This window comes from Papilio machaon, chromosome 9 (assembly GCF_912999745.1).
Source record: "Papilio machaon chromosome 9, ilPapMach1.1, whole genome shotgun sequence".
Classification (NCBI taxonomy): Eukaryota; Metazoa; Arthropoda; class Insecta; order Lepidoptera; family Papilionidae; genus Papilio; species Papilio machaon.
In genome coordinates, this window is record NC_059994.1 from 5306130 (window position 1) to 5330914 (window position 24785).

At 32.6% G+C, this 24785-nt stretch overlaps 1 protein-coding gene across 3 annotated transcripts in view; it reads left to right on the top strand.

Moving 5' to 3' along the window:
• Positions 1-24785, top strand: part of LOC106711860 (homeobox protein abdominal-B) — a 76038-nt gene that overhangs the window by 33175 nt on the left and 18078 nt on the right. For 2 of the 3 annotated variants that reach the window (XM_014504272.2, XM_014504273.2), the window contains one exon: positions 10569-10628. The gene's annotated coding sequence lies outside the window, so the exon portion shown is untranslated. Of the gene's footprint in view, positions 1-10568; positions 10629-13216; positions 13237-24785 lie in introns of those variants that run through there. The other variant, XM_045679216.1, reaches the window with a different exon arrangement.

The window sequence follows — 24785 nt, forward strand, 5'->3', positions numbered from 1 at the left end:
TTTTACATTTCATTTTCCTTACAATTAAATACTCCATCCTCTTCAAATAAGATTGTGCGCCATTGCTGATTTGGTGATGCATAAAATATCGACGGATAATGTTATCCTTTCAGCCATCCGAATATTTTCTTTGCAGTCGAACACGAACAACTTGTTAATTAGACCTTCAGATGCGTGACTGGAAAGCTATAAACTGCAATATCTTCACGACTGAAACTCGTGATCTCGATATAGCATCGTGTGCCACGTTCGCTCTACGGCTTTACTATATACTTATACATATATAAGTTGTGATATGAGTTAGCATTTGTCATGTATGTAATATGACTGTTTATACACACTTAAAGTATATAGCTGTATGTGCTCCTTGGTATGGCAAAATTTTTATCGCAGGCCCGTTATCGTGGCCGATCATAAATCTGTTTTCAAATCGTGAGTCGCCATTGCTGGCGTGGCGTCTTTTAAAGTCCAAGACGAAATAACTTCGCAAACGATATTAAACCGTTACGTTAATGTCGTAAAGCTTTATTTTCGCTAACCGGTGACCTTAAATTCGCACGTTTCGCTATCGACCCGGTTTATTGTCGCATTGTACGTAAGTATTTGCCAATGCACGTAAAATACTAGGCGAGGTTTACAAAATGTCAGTCTTATTTACGGTCTTAGAGCTTCGCCGTCGTTATAAAGAACTGAAGCTGGCCAAGACAATATATCTATCTTTGAAATGAAATAAATAACATATTTATTTACGATATTTGTTTTTCACAAGAGTGTTCTTTTTTAATCGGGACCATATTACCTAATTTAAATATCTAGAGATATTTAAATAAAATTCGAAAAGAAATGTAAGGATTTCTAAGCATCGACTTACAGAACGAAGAAAACGGCGAAGTGGTTCAACTTATCAAAGATTTATAGAGACAAGCCATTGTATTAATTGTGAGAGTTTATCGGCACTCTCGATGACCATTTATTGCTCTCTCAGCGAGAGTCAATTACGATGGATTAACTCTCCAAATGACTCTGTACGTGTGAAGCAACGACCTAGCTTATATTGATTGCTATCCATTAGAACACACAGTTAATTTAACAAGAAGTTATAGACTTTTTTGTACCAGAAATTGTGATTTATAGAAATTATTTCAGTAATGATATCGTATCTTTGTTTTGAAGTTTTAACCTTACAATTGATATACACTTCATATAATATTACAGGACATAAAAAATGAAAGGCTTTTAATTAGTATTTTGATCACAAGACTTTTAACTGTAATAATAAAATTGGTAGATATTCCGTTCGTCCTTTTGAAAACGGAATTTGTGCAAATCTATATTAACGTAAATGAGGTCAGTAATATTTTCACTGAAAGATAAAAACCACGTCGTTAATCCTACAAACAGACCCGAAAGTTCAGTCAGTCGGATTTAACGACACAAAAACCGACCTATAAAGCAAAAATTGTACCCGCACACAACCGAAATGTATGATTTATAGCAGCTCCGGGAGAGATCTAGTGCAATTAGAGTTAGCCTGCGGGCTACTGCGGGTTTGATTTATGGTGATTCATAGTAATCATGTCCGGACAGCCCGTGATCCGGACCGTTTCTATTTTATTACAGACTCCCTGATGTATGACTTCACTCTGTGTGGTTATCGACGCCATCTTGGATTCGATTCGTGGCAAATGGCGGTCGGAATTGACATTTAAGAACGGATAACATTTGCGATTAACGTTTATCTAGATGGTTAATTGAAATGTAATTATTTAAATTTTCTTCAAGACAAATATTTGCTAAAATTTGAAGCTTGATGATTATTTTTTTAAATTATGTTGATCTTACATTTTCAATGAGAGCGTCGGTGGCTCAAGGGTTAAGCACTTGCCTTGCAATCTGTAGTTCCTTGGTTCGAATCCTGCCATGTACCAATGTGTTTGATTTTAAATTTACATGTTTACATCTATTCGATGTTCTGGAGTGGAAGTAAAACATCGTGATGCATCCTGCACATATCTGACAAGACCCGATATGTGTAAAGTCAACCAACCCGTACTGAGGCAGCATGGTTAACTATGGCCTCGTTACCCCTAACTAAGAGTAGGCTCCGAACTCCTCGGTGGGGGACATATAGTGAGCTGATGATTACATCTTCTAGTACTTACAAATGTTTGGGGTCTAAATAAAGAAATCCAAGTATGTAGATGCATATAGTTTCCTAGCAAATGTTAAGATCGAACATACCTTCCGTCATAGTTGTTTGGAGCGCTTTAACGTAACCAAAAAGCAATAAATGGGGCACTAAAGGTGACACTTACATAAAGAGATCCACATAACAGCGTTGATACCGCGTCATCGGCTGTCGTCGCGCCGCTACGAGCGATAAACAAATCGTCGGCTCCACTCACCCGGCCCCTCTATCGTGACCGTAAAAACTTAACTATCCGACAACATGAACGCACCTGAATATAAATCACAACAACTGGTAAATGTACTTATCGAGATATGTACGACACGATCGCTTTTCACGTATATTCCTTGCGTGATCCTTCGATATCACAAGTCGAACGCAAAAATCACGCAAACTTCACAAAAGTCGTAAACGTTACATCCCAACTCAAGCTCACAGTATAATGAAAGCGGTTTGTGCAATTACTTTCGTTTCCCACAAAACTCAAAATATTTGACCAGAAATGAATACTATGCAAATGTTACCCTTTAACAACGGTGCTCTCATTAAAATATCGGAACGCTTTGTGCATTTTACACGATAAAGTGAAACCTCTTTATAACAAAAGACGCTCGTAATTTAACTAACGCACAGATAATTTATGAAAACGTATATTGCTCTATTGTCGCGTCACACTCTCGGTTTCAGCGTACTCATTTGCATAACAGGACGCTCATACAATGCTCGGACACCCTTTCACGGACAATCCTTTTCGTTTCACTTTTAAAATTCGTTGCATTGTTAATATTGCGTGTGAGCAATAAATAAATCAGGGCAAATTTACACGGTCCGGTGCCGGTGGTAAATTGTAGCACTTTGTTGGCTTACATAGGGAACTTTATTGCGATTATGTACAAAACTGGTATGTAATGAAACAGAATGGGGGATGATTTTTTATTTAGTTCAGTTTTTTAAATTTGTAATAGAAAAATATTAGTAGTATAATTTACATTTTGGGAATTTTAAAGAGCTACGAAAAGGTAAGTAAAAACTACCGTACAAGAAACAAGAAAAACTAAACATCCTCGAACCTCCAAAAACTAAACGGCATTTTATAAATGTTTTATAGAGAGAGGCGGAATGGTCACGTGACTATTGTTTGTAGCCACTAATTTGTGTTAATTAAATAATAATCATAAACGTTTTATAAGTGCTCATTGATGGTAAAATGGTTAGAATAAACGCCAATAACACACGTCATTATGGCGTGTAATATCGTTTTACAACTTTAAGGCAATAAATAAATTGACTGCCGTTCGTACATTTTATTACGATTTAAAAGTCGTTGACTGTATCAATCGAATAATTGATTTACATTGGTTATTAATGTAAATTTGATACTGTGTTGAATAGTTCATTTTGTTTTTTATATTAATCGACCTAGTTTCTGCACCTTGATCGTCGAGTAACTTAAAAATATTGCTTTAGGTTTTGTTCAATCGTTTTCGTAATTTCTTATAACTTTCCCGAAAAATAATTTAAATATGTTGCGTGTTATTATTAATAAGAAGAGAATAATTCTAATATATTATTAATTGTTATTTCTTTTAATCAGTGATATCGTCTTATTAAAATGTTACATAATTATATATATATACATATCAAATTAGGACTTAACTAATACATGTTACATAGTAGAAAAGCACATGAACAAACGCTTCGAGAAAGCATGGGCAATTAGTTATAAGTTAAACCCGCGGGGCAGTATAACTGTAATACATTAGAATGTTAATGATCGGACTTTTGTATGAATGTTTTAGTCTTCAGTCGTTTAACACGTGTTAATAAGCAATAAAACAGTTTAGTGGTGTATAAAAAGTTGAGATTTATAACGAATAGGTAGCCAGTGCATTATGATCGCTCGGCGCGTGCCTCTTTTACTATGCGATTAAAATCTACGCTATAGTTCTATGGTTCACGTTTCATGATGTTTACTTGTTTTGTCTAGAGAATGTTTCCGGTAGTGTTCGAATTAGACTTGTATATTATGATGTAAGATTTATGTTATGTCTTGTTACAAATTATACGAGATAATCTTAGACTACAAGTTCAATTTACAGATATCAATACTCTTCTAGCTAAAAATCTATCGAGCTTTTTTGCTTAATATTAATAAAATTTAATAAAAAGAAATCACAAAATACCAGACGTGAAAAAACCGCCTATATAAAAGCGTCGGTTCAAACAAGATTAACCTGTATATGATATCTACCTTAACATTTCCATTTCCATATTAAAATGGGTCCCGATGCTTCAGTCAATGCGCAATAAATGTAACCCTCTCTACCTGACATGATTCTCCACTTAATAACACACGCGAGTATTCCCAAGTTCAATCAAAGAGCTTCCCAATGTTCGTTAAGAAAGTAATATCGATAAATTTTGTCCAATGTTATTTCGAAAATACCGTGGTCTGAATCGACTAACGGGAACTTTAAGAGAATGCCACATGATCATGAATCAAATGTAAGACTGTTTTCTTTTTAACTTATCACTGGAGATATGCCAGGTCATTTATGATACTCATTTTAAAGGAAAACATTGCGGTATAAAATTAATAACATTGAATACAAAAATAAAAGATTTCGTTTTTATTAATAAAAGAGACATATTTAAGTGTTGAATATAATTTTGTTTGTAAGTCGTTTTAAAATGGTCTTATAAGGTTCGATGCACCGTTCGCCTACGCTCGTGTGAAGGGACTTTTGCCGGCGTGGGAGCGGTATCTGGGCCGGCCTGCTCTGGCGGCGGAGAGTCGTAAACATACAGAATTAGTGCTCCACCCGCTAACCGGTGGAAGAAAAAGGTGTTTTATATTTAGAAGCCGTTGTAATCTGAGTCCGACTCTGAATACCTAACTACTCGGGAACGTTACAAACGTGACCAACGTAGATATATTTAAACTAATCCTATTAAAACTGTACAAAACGTACCTACACTATTTTTTATTAAATAAATACCTATTGTAGTTTTGTCTCTAGGTGGTCTATAATCGCTCTAGTCACGGTAAATACAATAAATGAATAAATAAATAAAATAAGCATGTATACAGTATAGCCGGTTTATTTTATAAGAGCGTACCTCCTGTGGATTTATAGTCTTTTTGTAATAAAACTAAAAACATCTAGAAAAACCTTTTAGCATACTTGAAGGGTTTTATATAAACGAAATTTCACCTCTTAAATATTACATTAAGTTATTTTAATAGGGACTTTTCACTTCATTTTATATGACCATAAGTGGTAGTAAAGAATAATGCTAAAGTTCTTTGGTATAATACTTTATTGTCAAAACATGAAACTATATTTCAGTCTAAAATTGATCTGCTGGGACTAATTATAGTACGATTACAATTATAAGCCCCCATAGTGATTATAACTTTTCCCATCAAACGATCACACCCAAAATTAAAACATAGAATACCCCTATTCGCGATTCGATTTGATATTTTTATAGCCTTGTGTAGGGTTATATATAAGGGGTTAGTTACTAAATCGATTGTATCCATTTTTTGTAACTGAGTGAATCTGCGGGTTATTAATATTTTTGATTAAATTAGGAAGGTACGACAATAAATATAAGGACAAATAAATGGTTATCTTTTTATATAATATCGAAACGAAACGATAACGCTATGATTCACTACATAAAGAGACCATAATGTACTACACTGTAACCGAAGTTTTTAGAGGAACTTAAATAAATATTCAAGTTCCTCAAATTTATTCAATACACGCCCCAATAATCTTTTACATCCATCCTGTTGGTTTGATAACAGATCCCTTTTAAATATTATGTATTTTAGACTTACAATATCAAACTAATTATCTTAGGCTTTGAGCAATGGTTATCGTCATATATTTCCTATGCATAACTTCGTAGTTAAGTTCTACGAAATAGATGTTTGATAATTATAACATTAAAAGATATTTCATATTAAATTATTCGCACCTGTAGCTATCACCAAGCTTATGAATAAAATTAGAGAAAACTTTAGCTTTTATATTCAACGCTTTTAGCTTTCAAAAACTAATAATCTACTATTTACCATATTAAACTAAGTATGAATAACGTCTACTCAATGTCGTCTGAAAAAACACGTATGTAAAATTATAATGTTACAAACCTATGTAAACTTATGCGATATCTATATATATAAAAGAAAGTTGTGTTAGTTACACCATTTATAACTCAAGAACGGCTGAATCTATTTGACTGAAAATTGGTGGGCAGGTAGCTTAGAACCAGGAAACGGACATAGGATAATTTTTACCCCATTTTCTATTTTTTTATTCCGCGCGGACGGAGTCGCGGGTAAAAGCTAGTAGCTTATATTAAAGAAGATACAAAGTTATATGTGTGGTATGAATAATGTACGATGTTAAAGTTTCTAAAGCATTACAGACCATTGCACCGGAACTATAGGCTGGTCAGAATTATCTCTCACGGAATGATAGGGGACATCCATGGGGCGCCCGAATATTTTTTATTATTTATGTAATATTTCGCAATTTTTTAAACAGAAGGGTGTATCCCCTCGCTAAAGGGTGGGCCCGGGCTGAATGAATTTATTGTCCTTTGTAGATAAACATATCAATTTGTTGGTGCTTTGTTAGCGGCATAAATATGTGCTACAATTGTTGGTGGGCCGATGCGTTCAGTTGCCCCGATGGCTCATCCCCGGCCACACTCGGCCGCGAGTCTTCATTTTATCTTTATTACTACTATCAGTTGAGTGTCTTAAAAAGGTTTATTTCATTTTAGAAGATTAAATTAGGTAAGGAATTATAATTTAATATTATTAAGTTTTCTTCATGTTGTATCGCGCTTTAAGGTTGTAAAAGCGTTCATGTTATTTTTTTTAATGTTTTACAAACACACAATTTACATTTTATAAAATGAAGTAGGTATTGAAGGAAATGGAAAATTGTTATAAGATTAAGAATTACTGGCTTAACCGACTTTTTAATAGTGCAAATATCATACTTTTAATACTTTTCATCATAACGAAATAATAATTTCATGTCAGAAATATATTTAAAATAATTAAATTCAGTTTATTTAAATAAGAATACATACTTTCATCTACTTTAATAGGTCAATAATTTTTAAAAGTTAAATAGTTCATGAAAAAAAAAAAATAGGGTTGGGCCTTAATATCGTCGATGCGAGGCACGTTGTTTACATCTTTCGTCCATTTTTCTTCCTCCAGTCGTATCCGCTAACCACTTCCTACAGAAAAAAATCAGAATATCATAGTCGGTGCGCTACTCCGCGCGACTTTAACCATGAATCGATTAGAAAGCGAGCGAATAAAATCGATTTTCCTCCAAATCTTATAGCCGTAAAACGTCGGTAGCAGCAGTTTTAACGTTCGGATTGTTTACACGGCGGCGTCGCGAGTGTAAACGATTGTCGATAATTGATGATTTGATTTACAACATCACCAAACAACCGGTGTTTGGGCGATCGGCAGCCGCGCCTTTGAATGGAACGGAGTTACAGGCTACTGTCTGCCTGCCGTAGATCGTTCGCGTAGCTATGGTTCAGCTGTTTATATGCTTATTGCTACAAGGTTGCTGAAAATGAGGGCATGTATAAAGGTACATTTCTTTTTCTTGCTCTGTGTGTTAAAACAAAATTTACTAATTATTATTATATTAAATTTATAATAATTAATATTCTATTGGATACAATTTATAAATATTAAGGCCTATAACTGTGAAACTTTAATAAAGTTGTAAAATGTTAAAATCGAACAGAACATAAAATTCTTTACAATAAAACAACGATCCATTAAGGCGAATAAGAAGGAACGGCCTCTTATCGCAAGTCGACAATAAAATATTAACAAATATCCATTAAAAAAGCGTAATCAGGCGATTAAAGGTCAATACACTGCGGTGCTCTCATAAACTGTACGGTATGTACTATAAATTTTATACGGTAAACAATGAAACAATCGACGTTGTAATGTCAAACTTTTGCGGTAGGTTATGGAGCATTGTGACTCCTTCCGTGTGTTTTATTAGGCTGTTATTGAGACACCTCGCGGTCCGTTTGATGATGCAATATCATAGATAATTTGGCATTTATTTTTTGTTGATGATTACTTGACTGTAATAATGACTTCGTAAGTAGGTACCATACAGCAGAATATCTAGCAAATTTATGGTTAGTGTATAGCAATAATCCTATATCTAATTCTCAGCACACAATAAATTTAACTCTAACTAGTTGTTCCACTACTCAGGCAATCTTCGTCATATCACTACTTATTTAAAAAATTAAGCACGGTTAACAACGGTAATTCGCATAACCTTCTTTGTAATATATTCAAATTAAATTATAATAATTCATGGTCATTGAAAACAAGAGGAATATAATTCTTTACATTCAACAGTTTTTACGATATGTATATATTCGTATGTATACATCTGTGGGAAGGACGAATGGTGTATGTTATGTTTTTTCACTTTTACTTCTGCTTAATTATAATCTTTTATATTGTATTAATCGCACTCTCAGATTCATTTAGGTGGTCTCTCTTAATAGATTCGCTTAATGCTTGTCCTACGATTTACATCTATATATATAAAAGAAAGTCGTGTTAGTTACACTATTCATAACTCAAGAACGGCTGAATCTATTTGACTGAAAATTGGTGAGCAGGTAGCTTAGAACCAGGAAACGGACATAGGATAATTTTTACCCCGTTTTCTATTTTTTATTCCGCGCTGACGGAGTCGCGGGTAAAAGCTAGTCTATTTATATAAAAGAAAGTCGTGTTAGTTACACTATTTACAACTCAAGATCGGTCGAACTGATTTAGCTGAAAATTGATGGGGAGGTAGCTTAGAACTAGGAGACGGACATAGGAACTTTTTTTATCTTGTGCGCATTTTTTTTATTCCGCGCGGACGGAGTCGCGGGTAATAGCTAGTATTTTACTAAATGAGCTCTTATGTGTCGTTACTAAAACGCTTATAGAGACACTTAGTGTAGGTTCTCCTACTAAATACTAAAAGACATCATTTAAAATTTTTGAGTGCTGCGTGTACTATGTAAATGTATCTTATTCGAGTTGGTGTGCAATCTGTCCATTAAATAGAACTAACTTCGTATTTTTAAGAATATGATTGGACAGTGTTTATACGTTAAACTGCGATTATGATTAGCCATTAAGAGCCAAGTTTACGGCTGTATTGCAATAAATTCAGTTTATTGAGTGTATCAATCTCAACTTGCGATGACGTTGCGTGCCCAAGCGCATGCCTCATGCCTCTTGACCTGCTCCGGCCGCGAACCATTGTAAATTATATTTTATTATCCACAATTTAACTTGTTGCTGCGATAAAGAACCCCGTTTTCTTAATGGTTTTATATTAGCGTGTATATAATCTGCCTTATAATTATTTTGAATGTCGACTTGATTACGGTTTCGTTGTAATCATTTAATGTCGTGTGTAGGGAAGTGAATGCTTTTCATTTAAATTTTCAATATAATAACAGTGACCGTTGCTTTTAGGTTTTACTTAATTATGATTAGTTAGCAAGAGATATGCTAGGAGAAATTGTAAGCCAGTACCACTATCCTAAGTAGTTGTTATACTATGTGTCTTATACCATTTTTTAACGAAATAACTTTGAGCATTTTATTTTTTTATTTCGAAACGAACTAAGACGAAGGGCGTACTAAGATAATCTAGATGTTTGCATACAGATAAGTAAATCGAAGTCGTCCAAAATTGTTAGTTGATTTCTCTCACTTTTATTATCGGTATTGTATTTATTAGTCGGTAAGTTGTACTAAAAGGTTTTATATAAATAACATAAATAATAAAATTAAATATAAAGCATACATATCAGGCGTAGTGGTTTCCGCGTGGGCGCAACACAACTTAGGACCGCCATCACTTTAAAGGCGGGCCGTAAATTCTCCGCCATTAATATTTGCTTAACTTACCATAAAGTAAAGTGGCGGGCACCGCGCCGACCTGTAAAACGTGCACTTAGTAAAGATTATCTCCGCGGCGCTGCGAGGCTGTAAATAATACGCGTTACTGCACTCCGTACCCTGTACCTGGCACTAATTTACGAGACGACTACATATTGTAGAGAAAAACTAAGAAAAAGTTTAATTTAATTAAAAAGTAATTTTATAGCAGTCTGTAAATGATCGATTTTTGTGTCTTTTTTAAATTGTTAAAGTGTGAAAACATTTCAAATATGGAACAAAAGCCTTACATCAAATAATGAATACAAATAGATAAATTAATTATTTACATAATTTTAACTATCATCCTGAAATTAATCATATTTTATATTTTATTGTTTGCAGATCTCATCAAGATGGTGTAAAGAAAATTCTTTGAAGCATCTGCACGACGTTGCCTAAACGGTATGTTAAAATAATGAAATTTAATTCTTACAAAAAGTATTTATTTTTTAAGAGGAAATATTCCTTAAATGAAACAACAAGACTAAGAGATTTTTTCAATTTTGTATATATTTTTTGTAAGTAAATCCAATTCGGCATTCATTTAATTAAAATCGAGCTTAAATTTAGTTGAACTTGCGGAGTAAATTCCGGACGACAAGAAACTCCGGCCATATTTTTAGTTTCAAATATTTCATTCCCCTCCTCGAATCAAAAGAAGGCAATCAGCCTCTTCCTAAATGCTCATGTCTGTGCGAGGGAGATAGTGAAATGCGTTTCGTATTTAGCATTTGATACGGTCATAAGAGCGATAGAGACAAAAGATCAACAAGTATGGCGTCGCTTGATCGACGGAACGTGCTATCGCATTGGAGTGTCTGATGCACACATGTACAAAAAATACTTTTGTTTGCATTCCAATAGAGTTCCCGTTCGTGCAAGATGGGTGGGTCTTAGAGTCAGTTATATAGAACATTTGGCAAACTTAACTGATTTTTTTTCCAAAAACTGATATCTTCTTTTTAAGTCATTATATTTTACGTTTAACGAATTAAAAATTATTTCGATATCTGTTTTTATTTTCAAATTTTGCTACCGTTGAATTCTTTTAATATTTTCTTAGACAAATATAAATATTTTATAACTGAATAACTAATATAATAAATGTAACCCATTAAAAGTTTTCTTGTTTGTATCAACATTAGATGTTATCGAGTAGTCAGGTTACAACCTCTTTTGGTGTATGTAGATTAAGTGTCAAATAATGAACAATAAGGGAACGCTTAAGTAATCATAAAATTAGTCTAAACGCCGTTAGTTAGGCGTAGTAGTTTGTTAATAAAACATTTTTTTTAATATTAGGTCAATTACACTTTCTGTAAAATTCACCAAATGTTGAAGATACATGTAGTGTTAACAAAGCAAATAGTAGTAGTAGTAGTACGTTGCATAAAATATAGATGGCGCTATTCTTCAACCCCAAAAAGTTAAAAATAAAAATGGTTAAATACAAAATATTGATTATAAACTTGCGTAAAATAATTCTGAATTTTCACCTAGTTGTGATAATTACTTGCAGTCTGATTTATACAGCGATTAAACGTCAAAAAACTCTGTTACTGGTAACGAAAATGTTGTGTAAAAATAATTTGTTATCCATCCCTTTTTTTATAAAAAAAATTGAAATCCCAATATGTTACATAAATACAAGTGTAAACAATACAATTGAGCTGCGGAATTTCAAGGTATGCTACATATTTCCTCAGTACGTTCCTTTACTTTAACTTACAAAATATTCAAAAACATTTTAACTTCAATTAAGTGTCCAAGTAGAGTTTTAAATAGAAAAATCAGTCATGAAGAAATTTAAAATCAAAAACTATGCAATATAAATTTTGCATTTATTACAACACAATCATTTACAGATATAGCTATGAATACGAGTATCTTGATAATATTTTAATGCTTAGTCAAAAAGCTTTTTCGTACCTTTATAAATTCAAGTTCATTACATTGCCGAAAGATGGCGTTTATACCAAAAGTACTAAAATTATTGTTTTAAATTATTACGTGAAAAGTGATCTCATTAATTACAATAGTACCTACTCATTTAAAATAAATACATAAATAAAATTATGGACCCTTTCTATTGGTAACGAATGGTTTTCACTGGTTCCAATTCCAATTAGACGTTGCATATTCTTGTTTAGATTAAGTTTTAACGTTCAAAATTGCTTTTGTTTTTTTTTAGTTTCATACGATTACGATTTTCAGAATCATTTCAAAACATTTTTGAAATGGAGCAACAAATTATTATATATAAGACATACTACGCGAAAGTGCTTTTTATTTTACCTGGATTAAGTCTGGGAGTAAAAGTAAAAATATAATTAAAATTTCTATTTTTGTCACTTTGTCATTGCTTATTTATGCCATTATGCTCAGATATTCCTAAGCCCATAATTTTTTTACAAGTAGGTATGTTGTAAAATTAGTACATCATGTTACTTGAATAATGTTTTACACATGTGATACCTATGTAAGGACATGTGGTACCTATGTAAGGTACCACATGTCCTTAATAATTAATATAATTAAATTTTAAACAATAAACAGTAAATTTAAAAGTAGAACATATTCACAACATTCAAAAGAACAAAATAGAAGATTTATTATATTCACCCAACAATATAAGTTGTTCCAAACAAATATTTTAACTATCGCATAGACAAAACCCCTGATATGAATATGAAAGCAATGTTTATGGTAACCGTTGCGCAGACGCTTCTAAGAAAGCCGATTCGGCCCAATTTTGAATGAAAATTCAAATTAGTTTTTTTGCCAACAAAGAGAAAGCTGTTCGACACACCGTCAGTTTAGTCCGAGATTTACTGCGTGAAAGTAGTGCTGTGTTGTATTAAACATGTTTAGAGTCTGTGATAACTTTGTTTTAGTTCTAATAATTCATTTTAATGTAAACACGGCGCGGATGCGAACTCGCGACGTCTGGCTGACTGCCAAGCGTCGCATGACACGCACCAAAACCAAACACCGATGGAGGGACAAAATGGTAAACTATTTTTTTTATCGCGTAAGATAAATTCAACTACAAAAAGTAAACATGTATTTGAAATACCTTAAGCTATTTTAGGTACCACTAAAACTCAATCTGTATAAATATGCCTACTACAATGTAACTTTTATGTGGCTTTAATTTGCTCCTCTAATCATGTGTCTGAATGTATGTTACATCATTAGTCACATATCTTCTTAACTTTTTTTATGAAAACTTTAACTATAGTGTACCTATTCTAGACAACTGTAAATGGCACGACCATCTATAACTGTACACTATTAAAGAACTTACCATGTGGGTGGTACAATTAAAAAACTCATATGTATAATTTATTAAATACCTCAAAATAAAATGATGTAGAGAAACAGTTAAATTGTTGCAGCTGAGCATTCCTTACATTATTTTAATAATGAATTAATCCGGTCGAAACAATTCTCAGTGTGTGGTCGAAAGTTACGTTGTTGTTAAAATACTTGATAAGTCACGCAGACGATTGGGCTCCGTCGATGTACCTACATAATTTATAACATTACATAGTACATTATGTATCTTCGTTTATCTTAAATGAATATGGTATGTTCTGTCACAAATATAATTTACACACTTTATACAAATTTAGATATGTAATACGAACTCCAATATCAATAAAGTGAATGAAAACAACTAGCGCTGTATGTGGGAGGTCTACAAAATGTTCTTGACTATTGATCACGTGGACCTATTAAAGTCTTGAAAGATAATGAATTTAATGTTAGGTAATTCTCACTGTATTTTCAATATAATTTTGTTCCATAATAAGTGAAAATTAGTTGTAAACATTGGTTAGAACAATAGCTATTGAGGTTTGTTCCCGAACGATTAGCAGTCGGAATCCGAGCGCCTTAATTACGCTAATTAAAAGGGAAACAGGAATGTAATTTCAGTTGACTTGGTTACGGTATACCAACCCGACTTAGGAATGTTTATTGTTCTGTTTCTTATTAATAAAATTCTACCTATTTCTGTATATATATTTTAACTTTTATTTTAATGGAATTTAGGTTATTGAATAATAAATGTGGCCGACAAGGCATAGGACCTCTTTTTGTAAAAAAAACCACATTTTTACAATAATGCTGTTCATATGGAAAAATATCGTAAAATTAAATTAAAATAATTTGCTTTTTCTGGTACATTTTTTTAAATTAATTGATATGAAAAAAATAACATTTTGGTGTCATTAATGAGTTACAATTATTATTTTATGTTTAACGCCACAACAGTTGCACCCGTAAAACTATCTGACGATTCCATCAAAAGAGACAGATACGAACAGATAATACAATCACATATCGTAAATTGTCTGCAACTTTAATATAACTTAATAAAAACATAGTTAATAATAACCCTAAGTTTTTATCGAGAAGTGAAGCAAGTTTAACGAGAATTAAAAATAATTGGTGATGATTACGAGGCAACGCGGGTGTTCTGATGACGGCCGACGTTTAAGCTACGCTAATAAGCTGCGCATTCCATTATCCATCTCGCTTACACCTTAAGTACGTAGAGATATAAACTCGTATTGGTTAGCAGACTAACTGGTGATCGTTGTCTTCCTCATAATATAGAAGGGTAGACATAGTACAGTACTAATATACCGTTAAACCTATCTTTAAATATGGAAATATTTTATATTTCAATTTTCATCAAAAGTGATAAAGGAGATAAAGAGCCCAAAGGGCCATACACTGAGTTAAAGCAATCGGCATCAACAGATTCAATGAGTTGGCATTGGTCGTTCAGCAGTTGACGATCAACATTTGCCGGCCAACCGGTAGCACCAATCTTATTTTCATGTAATAATACAGCGAAATGAGTTTGATTGTATATTAATAATTAATTATAACACATTTATAGAAGTACCGCTTTTGAAGCATAATGTAAATGACCTTAATCTATAAATGACATGTTATGCAGATTTTTAAACCTCATTTCATTAAAATGTGTACGAATTAAGATGATAATAATCATGCTAAAGAGTTACGTTTCAACATTTTAAAAGAAAAGTCTTGTGTCCAAGGTTACGCAGTTAAGTAAATGCTTCAACGATCGAATAATAAAATCGAACGAACGGATATGTATCGATAGCAAATAACATCATTACACCATATCGATATCAGAGAAATTTGAATTAAATTCCAATTATCTTTTATTATCCACATCCTCTGATAATGGTATTATGACATCCAAGTAGGTTTTATTTACATATACGATTAGCAATGATTACAATTATCACTTATTTATGCATGTGTAAAACTTACTTTAATGTCATTTTTAAAAGTTAGAAAAAAGTTTAATGTAAGTTATTCCTTGGTATACTAATTATAGATTTTTTCCTTTTATACTTGTATGATATTTCCTCACTGGGGTGTGAGTGAAAACAAGACCGGAAGGAGGGAAATCCATGCAATAACAATAATTCATAGCTACGTCTGCCCCCGCTAGATGGCGCGCCGTGGTGCGGACACGAGTAATCCATTTATTCTCGGGGCGAGCTTTATGTAGCGAACTCTTAAGCGCCGCGATATATTGTTTCACATTATTACGTATAGTTAAATACCGCGAGCGTGCCCACAGACCCGCGACGGGGATTAAACAAGAAAGATACTTCCTACATTTCTTTGACTTATGTAGACAATATCAAAACATTGAATTTAATGAAATTTCTAAATCAATTGTTTCCACGTTTTTTAATTTCAAGGTAAAGCTATCTAAATATCTACCTCAATTGACTATTTCACGTCCTTTATTTTAAGATAGTCTATTAAATGTTAAAAAATATATAAAGTAGGTATGTCTACTGACCTTTAATCTGCTAAGCTTTGATTCTTACGACTTCTAGGTACTGTAATCAAAAAAAGTTTCAACTCCTATATGAGATTATTTATTTAATTTTAGCATAATAATTGAAAATTAATAATAATTTAACTATTTATTATTGAAATAAATGCAACGAAGGGACTTGTAAATGATTTTACAAAATTTATTCAACTATTAAATACGTATAACGCGAAAGGCATTCCATCTAAAGCAAGAATACATTTGCCGGAGCTAAGTATCCCAAGAATTCAAAGCGAGCCATAACCCAAGAGAGTAACAGAGAGAGCGAGATGTACGAAGGTATCAAGAGGAAAGGGAGGTTTAGAGTCGAAAGTTTCCTTGGAATTTTGCGGATGAGCGTTTTAATTGGAATCTCTAGGGAATATTTTGTAATTGGAGGCCGCGTCGGTGGATTTCGTAATTACTACGCCTGCGGAGGTAGATACCCGTATCTGCCGCAGACTTAAACTGCTTAGTTCAAATATTTCACCTTAAATAACTAATTAAACTTTAACAGAATATTTTACCAGATGTTGTAAGAATTAAAAATAAAATTAAATATAAAATAAAATATATAGTATTTTTATGATGTAATATTTTCACCGTAGCAGTGACTACATAAAGACGTAGATAATTTCAGTATAAACTTAAATCTTTCCAAGCTTAGATATTTTAAGTCTAATAAGGCTTAAGTTTTTGTTGATCGCAAATTAAAATAGATTTTTAAGGAAATATTTCACTCATACTAACTTAATTCTTACCAGTCGTCATTACTTAATGTAATTCCTTATCTCAAAGAGAATGCTTGCAGTAATTTCCCGGATAGAAATGTTCTAAGTAAAGAGTTTAGTTAGCGATGCTATCGACTAACAAAGTTTTTATAGCTCAAGTTAACGCTGCGAGGCGCAATCGATCCTGCTTTTCCAATTTGAGCAAATGTTGTAGTAAAATCACGATCAGGTAAAGAGGAATAATGTACTGAATTCAACCATTACCTTAGATGTGTTTTCTGTGCTGAAAATATTACGGAGTAGGTCGACAGAATTTGACGAATATTAATGAGAAGTCATATTCATTGCTAAGCTTGGTCAGCCCCCTCTAGACAACGTGCATTCGCATTAAAGAGATAAGACGTGAATTTCGTTGTGGAATTGCTTCGAAGCGAATTTACTTTGTCTAAGAGGAAGCCAGGTCTAATACATAAATACATAGCTAATTACCATTTTGCGTTTTTATAGTACTAAAAATATTTAATATTAAATACAAAACAATATTAAAAGTATTCTTAATTTAATTTCAAGGTATACAGGAAACATATTTCAAAAATTTCAAATCATGCTATCTTACAATCTTATGTTTAATGTAGCGTCTCGAATTCGTCCTTCCTACAACAATATAATCCTTAGCGGACTCAATACGAGCTCCATTTTATGTTTGAATTTAAATTGGAACATTTTATAATAATGCCTTTGAACGACGCCGCCGCCCTAACCCTCGGAAACTTTCTTTTTCCCTTTTTATAATATAATTTTTCCAAATCACCATTATTTCATTCCCGTCCCTTTTGTAACCTGTCTTAACACCCCCTAATTATTACGCAGAAAAAACTACATAAAATTCCGTACAAAGGCTTTATCAAAAGGTATTTAAAAGAACGGCACATTTTAATGCCGTAATACGAAAGTAAAGATTTTGATAAGAAATGCTTGTCTCTTTGGTAATTTTTAATGATGCTGTGTTATTTTTTTGTCCCAAAAAAGAAGTTGTTAAAACAAGTAGGTACACCCACGCATAAAACTTGTGTAAATAAAGTTCAATCTTAATTATTATTGTTAATTTCTTAATATCTACACAAACAGCTAAATATTAAGTAGGGATATGTAATATTCAGGTACCTTTATTAATTATTAAAATGTGCAGAGTGAAATTCACTTAATGATATAAATAACTTTCCTTCCATGAATGTATTATTATTTTTTTATTAATTAAATATTAAGTTTAATTATAACAGAGGAAGAATTTTAATAAATTTTTAAACGGTTCTCAGCAAACATAAAATAAGTAATATAATTTTTGTTTTGTGTAGAAATCGCGGCGTAAGTTCCAATTAACGAATGCGTGTACGCGATAGAATAGTGTAGTGTAAGACGCGAGACGGGTACCATCGGGTCGTTCACCCCTGAACATCTGTTCTGATATTACTCGCTCACTTTATCACTGGAGTGGAGTTATATACCTACTTCTACTTACAACTTGCAATCGTATCAGTAATTAGAATATATTAGCGTAATTAAACTGCGTTTCGTTATCAATAAAACAACTAACAACTTTCGACTTTAGTTCAAGTTTAAATGCATAAAACTTTTTACTTTAAAGTAAGATAAAAATATCGAAAATATGCTACTTCTCAAATAAAAATCAATTAGTTATCGGCGGTAATGCCAAAGCATCTTTGCGAATTTTTTATTTACAAACCAATTTATATTTCCATCATATAAACTTTAGAAAAAGTTCGCCGTCTTCGTACTCACTACGCAAATCCGTTCAGATTATTAGTAAGGATCAGATCTCATAAGGTTATTTTCCTAAATACAATTTCTATACTCCAAAGTTTGTCTGACGGCCATCCTTTGTAATATAATAATAGGAAATGATAATACACTTCAGTATCCGCCATGTTTGGCGCAGCGCGGGACGATCTGTGATTGGTCCGCCGCGCAACATGGTCGCCGTCGGCGGATATTTTTAAAGATCTGCGCCCGAACTAACTCGTTCCGTTTTTTGAACTTGGAACAACCTGTAGGCGACCGTGCATCTGACTCTCCAATTGCATTATTTCTGTATTCGTTGGGTGTTACAGTTGAATATCCGATGTTAATTTGACCTTGAAGTTTAAGTTAACTGCCTACACTGATTTGCACTAGGATTGGAATAAGGATAGTACACATCTATAAAAAAATAATTATAAATGTTTTGTATGCAACGGATTCGCCTTAATTTCAAATTGATAGGCTTTATTAGTGTTTAGACATTATTTTTTGTAATATGAATTCGAATAAAAATTGAATTGTGTTAAAAATGTAATAATAACTATATTAGAATAATAAAAAATTCATATCCATAAGTAATTTAATTCATTTATTAGTTATAAGTTTAATATATTTAACATATCAGAGTAAGAAATATACATATACTTAATGCAAATTAGGTAGGATGTACTTTTTGAATAAAAACGTTCGTTTGTTGTCGTACAGTTATCGTTCCGTAGTCGTATCGCGTCGTGTGGATGTTTTCATACGTCGGTGCGATCGCTAGATTTACGAGGCACTTTAGCCGCTCAGCGATTCGGTACGATCAGCGGCCGAGACCGTAACTGACAATCTTTTGTCTCGTAATTCTAGCGTATTAGGGCCAATGTTTTTTAATCTGGATGCTTCCAGATACTTTACATTATTTCAATCGAATATAAATGATTTTTGTTTACTCTTATTTTTCCTTCAATGCCAGCAAAAGATAAAGTAAGTAACTGAATGGAAGCAAAAGAAAAATTTTGTATAAAAAATACAAATACATGACTTCATTTGGTCTTTAACTGAGATAGTCATATTATAAGTAACGTTTAAGTCCTTCATGAAAAAGAATATAAATTTTTCATGTTTTGCCCAGGCAGTTGATATTTAAGAAATCCTTTACCAGATATTATTTTTGTAATATTTTCTTTAAACAGAAATAGAAAACAAGTTTTAAGTAAAATCGCTAGAGTTTTAGTTTTGTGGTGACCACTTTATTAGTCCTTGAGACTTGCTGAAGGAACAATGCTATTCCAGATAGACTAAAGGGTCAACATTTACCCAACCTTTACAGAAATTTATGCCTTTTAAGGGTACAAAGAAAGACGGGTTTAGCTTGCAGGCTTTATGTTATTTATGAGAGAAGAGTGAAATCGTAAAGTAAACTCGGAGTGAGTTGTTTAGTCCAAGTTAAGATAACGTTTCCGGTGAGTCGGAAGTTGCGGCCGTGGTATTTCCTCCATTGTGCCTTCAAAGACGAAAATGTTTATATAGGTTTTGTTTTCGGTTATACACGGCCTATAGAAAATACCTACATAAATTTCAAAAGGCATTTATTTATTTTGTTATCCATTAATATTTTTCAAAGAACATCTCAGACTCATAGGAAAAAGTTGAATACATGGAAAAAGATTATCATCTTTGTCAGTCGGGTAAAAACACAAACGTCTCTCAGTATATATATGACATTTGATTAAAATACTTGGGAGGTTATAAATGAAATACTTATGCTACATGTCACACTCCGGTTCTAATTAAGGCGCGCACATAAGTGCTATTGTACGCACAACACGTATTAAGCTAGACCTTTATTTAAGAGAGGTGCGGGCTTAGTCCGTGGTCCGCTTTGATATGGGGCCTTTGCCCGAGCAATTTAATAAATACCCGGCCGAAACTCGAGGGAGCTCGTTGGACAGAGGAAATTACCCACGCGGTGGAGTCGAATCACTTGCCGCACACTAAAACTCCGCTCAAATGATATTTGTCGCAGAGACGTTACATCGCTGATTGCTTTTGTTTTAAATTAAGTTAATTACGAGATTTATTAGGAAACTTGTCTATAGATATAATTACTATATTAAAGTTATAAATTCTGCGATAGTTATCTTACTACTTACTAGTAAAGAATACAACTTAAGTTAGGTATAGTTACTAATGCTAACTATTTTCTAAATTTCTATTTATTAAGTAATTTTTAAGAGAAATTGTGGTGAAATTTTTTAATCTACTAAAAAGAGGATGGTAACCTATATTTCTGAACGTCATTTCCGTTTATTGCGTGGCCCAATTTCAGTGAGCAATTCATTCATATTCATACCGACTTCGAGCTTACGCCCTTTGTTCTGTGTTACGCAACCGCTGCATTGTTACCCCTTTTTTGTTTCTTTAATTTACTGGCCTTTGCTGCTTCTGTTATTATTTAAAGCCAAGAAGGCAAATGCTGTCTGTTTATCTTTTACTTATTAGTTAAACCAATATAAAATATTAATTTTATTTAAGTAGGTAATTTGTTACAAAACCACGAACCTACTGCTGAAAAAAAAAGTTTAAACTATTTTGTTAAATAAGATTTCCGTATATTATATACATTATTCCACTTAATGTATTTATGTACCTACCTAATTCAAATGAAAATTATGATCCTGCCCGCCGTATCTCGGGATTCAAGAGAAACCCAGAAGCCTTATGAATAAAAATAAAAATATTCCAGCGTTATCGCATCTGTAACGAAATGATAAAGTCCCCGCTGACTGGAGTTCTGTGGAAAATGGCCGATTTGCATACGAATGTTAATAACTTGGACTGGCTCTCAAACAGGTTTACGCTTAAAGTTTTATTTAGTCAGACCTGGCTATATAAGTTATGTAGGTAGAACTGGGAAGATAAAGTCGTTAGGTACAGTATTTTCATTTAACTTGTAAGAGAATATATACGAAAGTATTTGTGATAAATTTTGTTTTCGTTCTGAGAAGTTAAAATATGTCAATACTATAATATCTGACTTATGATATAAATAATATAACCTTATTCATTAAAAATCTTGATTTTATTATATGATTGAAAATTAGATTAACATTTAGGTTATAAAAAATGTTTTGAGTTCATTTGCCCGATAAGCATCTATTGAATATTTTATTACATCAACATACACATTTACATTTGATACACATCAATTTTCAGACTTAATATAAAATATTTAAAATTATTTAATTAGGTCTCATATTTCTAAAAATCCAAGCGACTTTAAAACAAATCAAAATGAAAATATACCACATTGAGAGTTGCTTAAGTATGTACATATAAATGTCAATTAAGAATTGACTTGTTTTTTTTTCTATTTTAGATTATAATTTATTTTTGTTACCAATCTATCAATGAATTCAACACCTTTACTGTAATATAACCTTATAACATGTATCATAAATTAAATGCGTATGTAAAAACATTTCCTCTTGATGTTCCAATCGTCTCATATGTATATTAAAAAAAGGTTTTACATTCAAATGATTACTATTAAAAAAAACTTTCTTAATCGTTCTACATTGATTCTTAGGGTACCTTAATTAAAAAATAACGTAAAAGGCATCGATTTTATTAAAAAAATGCATTTTGTAATCCAGTTAACAACTCACCTAGTACAACAACATGCATGAGCATCGAATCCAATCCAATGTACTAAACAATATTGATTAATAAAAACATTTTGTTTTTATCTTGTCTCTGAATTAATAATAAACATAAACAAAGGAGGCCGACATGCGTATGCAAATAGATATTGCATTACAGAAGATTTTATATTAAGTCACGTATACATGGAATTTCTTTATCAACCTGACGCTAAATAGACAGGTTTTAGCATTAAAGCTGACATATCAAAAGAAATAAAATGTAAAATTTTATGAATATATACTTTTAAAGATATCATTTGCTTAACATAAATAGTTACAAACAACAAAATTATTGATACAATATCAGTTTTAAACCGAAGTAAATCTAATATATAAAATTCTCGTGTCACAGTTTTCGTTCCCGTACTCCTCCGAAACGGCTTGACCGATTCTCATGAAATTTTGTGAGCATATTCAGTAGGTCTGAGAATCGGCCAACATCTATTTTTCATAACCCCCCCCCCCCCCCATTTAGTTTTTTTAAGTGCGCGCGGACGGAGTCGCGGGCGACAGCTAGTTTTTACTATAAAGTTATATTCTTTTTTAACATTACCTGTCTTTTTTTTAATTTAGTGAGTGCTAAGAATGCTGCTTTCTGCTTTAAGAATATTAATACAGAAATTTACATTTTCTTGCATCAACATCACAGAAATGGCGTACTTCTATGAAAGCTTTTGTATAACCCCTTTTCAGAGGGGTGAGGCCACTTCATTGTGTATTGTAATGAAAATTGTAACAAAAAATCAAGGCATTATAAAAACTGGTAATATACTATCTATGGTATTTGAAAATTTTTAAGAAAAGAAATATTTTTAAGATAATGTTTGTAATGTATGATGAAGATGTTTAATACAAATAATTTTATTGCATAATTCTTCTAAAAACGTAATTTATACGCCTAATTAGAAGAAAAAAACATATAAATCCTTTTTCATGATTTAGGCCAATGTAATTCTGTTTACAAAATATATTTTTTTTTTGCAAATTTATGAATTACAAGCCAAGAAGATTTTGATCTTAATCTTTCTTTATATAACAATGTCCTCATTTTGTGTGACAACAGCTACGTTATTAGATATTTTCGAGCAGAATAGCGTAATATAAAATATCTATGTGTGTATTTCTGTGGAAGCATGTCGTCAGGGCTCACAAACTTCATGAATCCCAATGTTCCGGAAAATATAACAAGGCGATTTATATTCGGGGGCGGTTCGTGGCTCGCTCGTTTTTCTATCAGAGAAATCTGGCCCGAGATGAGAGCGCACCGTAAAAATATATCAAGGTAACCCTCTCGCTTATTGGAGTTATTTGTGGAATGGGAAATCTTGTTGGCCTCTCGCTATTCACTGAGGACAAAGGAATTATAAAATGTGTTTAAAACTACCCATCTGTTTTTCGCTCCATCGAAGTTGCGGGCATTCGCTATAGTTTATAAGCTAGCGGTTTACTAGTAAACTAATTAACTTTGAAATCGAGACTGAAATCCATATTTTTACGTTATCGATCGAAATTGTTGTTAAAATTGTCCCGAGAATTTGTAATCCGTTATACATATATAATTGTATGTCTTCTTATAATTTGTGTCGAGATATATCTTAAGGGCTACTGAGGGTTTTCGTACTTATTAATGAGGCAATTCAAAGTATAATCATGAAAAACAGTTGCATCCTGTCAAAAGCTCGTCACGAATGACAACCAAGGGGGTGGCGACAAAATCATTTCTATTAGGAAAGCGGCTGCCGCGCCGAGACAAAAGGTTTACGTTAAGGGACGCGTTATTTTTATATGAAACGACCGCTGAATAACAACACGCCGCCTTTTCTTCGTAAATATCTTAATAAAAGTCGGAATTGTGAGATTACATTCTGATCATGCGCCATCCGGCTTCCTCTTTTACTTAAACCACTGCCTAAACGTTTTCTTTTATTTGATTTACGTTTATTTATATTATAAAATTTATCTGTATTTAAAAGGATGTTCACCAATTGTTTTCCAAAACGCTTCATGTGTATTTGATCAAAATATAACGTTTGTTTAATATTCTAATGAGGCCAATGGAATGAACAAAATATACGAACGAAGCTCATTAATCGTTCGTATATTTTGTTCGGTCCCTTTAACTTGTGCATTCATTTTAACTTAATTAGACTTTATAGAGCGTTCCTTCCCAATTTCGTTTTACACTCCTCTGACGCACGCCAAGACTTATTCATTGCAGGGAGAAACCGGGAAGGGCGAGGAGGAGGCGGGAGGGATTCTTGGCCCGAAATAGCAAATAAATGAGACGAAAATGTAAATGTAGCGCTTCAAAGATGAAAAGCCCCGCTCGCCCGTTCTTGTTAAGCTCATCGCAAATGTACCAGAATTAGGTGCGCGGCTAAAATAATTTTCAGGCCAGATGTAACGCAATGAGATAGGTACCTGCCTACATTTACATAAATATTTA